The sequence below is a fragment of the Poecilia reticulata genome, linkage group LG18 (assembly GCF_000633615.1).
Source record: "Poecilia reticulata strain Guanapo linkage group LG18, Guppy_female_1.0+MT, whole genome shotgun sequence".
NCBI lineage: Eukaryota > Metazoa > Chordata > Actinopteri > Cyprinodontiformes > Poeciliidae > Poecilia > Poecilia reticulata.
The window spans coordinates 19,719,809-19,723,516 of record NC_024348.1 but is presented as its reverse complement, the minus strand read 5'-3'; the positions used below and the strand labels follow the sequence as shown (position 1 = coordinate 19,723,516).

At 37.6% G+C, this 3,708-nt stretch overlaps 1 protein-coding gene across 1 annotated transcript in view; it reads right to left on the bottom strand.

Annotated features, from left to right (window-relative positions):
- LOC103480851 (type II inositol 3,4-bisphosphate 4-phosphatase-like) overlaps nucleotides 1-3,708 on the bottom strand; it is a 27,014-nt gene that overhangs the window by 16,738 nt on the left and 6,568 nt on the right. The gene's annotated exons all lie outside the window — the stretch shown is intronic.

The window sequence follows — 3,708 nt, the reverse complement described above, 5'->3', positions numbered from 1 at the left end:
TATATATATATAATGATGCGTCTGCATCATTTATAGAGCCACACCACAAAACGACGGCCATCTTTAATAAAAGAGTCGAGCAAAGTCCAAACTCCCCACAGCTGAAGTCACTGAGCTGCTGTGAGGATAATCAGCAGCTCAGGGGATTAAAGCTCTCAAATCAGGCGACACAGAAAATCACAACACTGAAGTGAAGGGAAGCAGAGAAAAGTCCCAGAAAAGGTTCATTAAAGTCGTCACAACCTGGAGTTGAGATGGTTTATCAAACACGGAGGAGAAGAGTTAAAGAGGAAAGACTTTGGCTCTGAATGCTAAAAGTGATGAAACATGTTGGTTCTGGGTTTCAGATTAATGTTTTTACATTCATTTGGGTTTAGCACAAGCTAACGACATGCTACTTTTTCTTGTGTTACTAACAAGTCCAGCTTGTTCCCAGTGGAGAATCTCAAAGACTTTGGTTTGGGAACATCTTTGGCACCACGAGCTAAAATGCTAGCTATGCTAACCCTAAAACACTTAAAATAAACATCAGTTCTAATATCACTAAGGTGCTATACCAACATAGTATTTAATGGAAGCTAATGCTAAACGCTACTCATAAACATCAGTTCCACTAATGTTAAAGTTTAAAACAATAGGTATTTAGTGGAAGCTAATGCTAAAGCATTGAATCTAACAATGTTGACGCCCACCATGTGTCACAACATAGTATATCGCCCTCAACAGGTTCACACTTGTTACTGCACACCTACATGTACGGTTTGCGCTTCAGGAAGTGACTTTTTGTAACAACTTTCACTCAGAGTCTCCGTTTTATTGTTGTTGAGTTTTGCTAGCTCTGCTGCTAATTTTGGCTAAATAGCCACGGCAGCGCTTCGGTCAGAAAGCATGTAGGACACTTCAAAATAAGAGCATAAGTCAATAATCAAAATTTCAACAGAGATGCAAACTGAAAGATTACAAAACAGCCAATGAATTAGCACTGCAACTGCAGGTGGGACTTAGCATCACTTAAACCCAATGTTTCTGATAATTTCAGCAGAAAATCTGCGATTAACTCACAATTATGGATCATTTTAGAACATTTCAGCGACCGGGGACCCAAAAAAACCGAAGGTATCCCCATATAAACCCAAACAATAAGATTCAGAAAGAAAAAAGACCAAATATTTCTCACCTGCCCAGAGAAAACCTCAATACAGTTAAAAGATACATGTTAAAAAAAAATAGAAATACAGACATTCTTTCCTTGTCATAAGTGAACAAATCTCCCAACAAAACTAGTTGATTTTAAATAAATATTCAAGAATTATTAAGCTCCTATTTCTTTCTCAAAAGTTACTTGTAAGTTAGTTTAGTCTTATTTCAAGTGAACTAAGATATTTACACTAGAACCTAAATAAAAACACACTTGGTAAAATGTTGTTTTGCAGTGAATCTCCTCAGACTCTGGTTCCCTCCTGAACCTGTTCACCTCAAACTTAATAGTAAAACTGACTCAATATATATTCATTTATTCCAACATTTACTTCTCTAAAACATGCAAATGTTCCAGTTTGTCAGACAGTATTTAGGAAATGTTGCAGTTCACTTTCGTTTCACCTCTTCAGGTTTTTAACTGATCAGTAAAAGAACAAGCCTGGATCCGACTGACGCGTTCAGAGAGTCTTGCAGACTTTTTAAAATTCCCTGCAGCGCTGTTACCGCATGCTAAAGAAATCCAAACCGTTGCCTCATTTCCTCGCTGGCGTTGCTGCAACAAAAAGCCGGCGTGCAACGACACGCCGAGCCGATGTTTCTCAATGAGTTCCCGGCCAAACAAGAGGCTTTCGGGATTACGAGTTAATCCTCATCAAACCTAGAAACACGGCACACGCTGGACGCCGCAGCTGGGTGCTAAACACGGCTTCACGTTTCATTCAAAACAAACTCCGTCTGCAGGGGAAACGAGATAAATGATCCAAAATAATGTGAGATCTACAAGAAACTTTAGATTCCAGAGCAAATATATTAGCACACTTGAAATTAGACTAATTTACAAGTAACTTTTCAGTAAAATATAGGAGCTTTTTAGAGTAAATAATTATTTAATATTGATGAAAATGTTCTAGTTTCACCAACAGATTTATTGGACATTTTTCCTGTGTTGTAAATGAAATAATCTACCAATATACATAGCAACCGTTGATCAATTTTAAGGAAGTATTTACTTAAAACAAGCTTATATTTCTTAGTTTCATTTCATTTCTTGTTTGCAACAGAAACTAGACAAGAAAATGTGGTCAAATTTTGTGTTTTTGCAGCGTAAACATAAATCAACAAGGTCAATGAATAATTTTATAGCAGATTTTACACAAAAATTGATCACAGRAAGCATCAAGTAGACAAAGACTAAAAAAATATTTAAATAAATGTTAAAATCTGGCTGTAAATTTGTAAATTAAAGTGTGATTTGGGGCAGGGAAATTATATATTACCTGCAGTTTAAAACATAATTTGTGGATCAGGTTCCTAAAGAGAACCATCCAGGATTAGAGAGTAGATTTTAAATAACCAGTTTAATTTGATAAAGTAGAAAACATTTGGATCATAAAAACGCAGGTGAAACTTTACAGTTCCCACTAAATCTGTAACGATCTGATGCTTTTTGTTCGGCTTTTGTCTAAACTTCACTCTAAAGTTAAAGAAGATCTATTTTGCAGAATTCATTGCTTGTGAAAAACAGCACAAGCTCTTTGAGTGAATGTTTTTGGTGTCTGGAAAACGAGCCCTTTTAAAAACCTCCCTGTTTTTAGCTCACATTTTCAACAAGATGTTTAGCTGCACATGTTGCTGCTGGAGCCGTTTTCACATGGTGGCCATCAGCTGACCTGGATTTAAAGTGACAGCGCACTAAAACGGCTGACCCGACTGAAGTCTCATGACCTGAGAATGATTTTGTGAGCATGTTTTGTGTAGCCTTAGCCGCAGCCTTAACCTGTTGTAGGAAACATAACATGTCAGCGTTCGGACGCTGATCAGACTTAAAATCAGCTCATGTAAACAATGGATCTGGAGTAAAAACCAAAAATCATGGTGGATGTTTTCAAACTGGAAGTGATTATCCGTGCCGTTAAAGTCAGACACGTCCCAATCCCTGGTTGGCATGGTAACCAAACTCTGAACTGGTGCCTGTGTGGCCTTCAGACTTAACTCCTGACCACATAAAGATGTTCTGACTCTAAATAAAAATGTTTCACAGCTGAAGGAGTAAACAGCGATGAAGGAGCTGCGCTCTGCTTGTGGTTTACAGTCTAACGCCTCTGCACACTTCCTCCCTGCGTCCAGCGAGATTTTATCACCAAACAGAGAGAGAAACTCACATCTAAACATCAAACATTCACCTACTTCTTCAACGGCTGTTTGTTCATTTAAATGCAGCTAAACTTCCAGAAAACTGTAAAACAGCTGAAACACGGGGTGCCTTTAAATCTCAACTTAAACCCACCTGTTTAGAGTTGCTTACGGCTAAATTGCGGATTTTGATGTCTTTGATGTTTTTAATGTTTTTATCTTTACTTTTCATCTAGTTCTTAACTTCTTTTTATCTCTCTTTCACACTGTCTATGTAAAGCCCCCCGGAAAACGTCCCAGTTAAACAAATCTATATTTAGGGGTGTGAGAAACCTTGTTAAATGGCGTTTTAACTAAAACTCTGAGGTGTGAGAA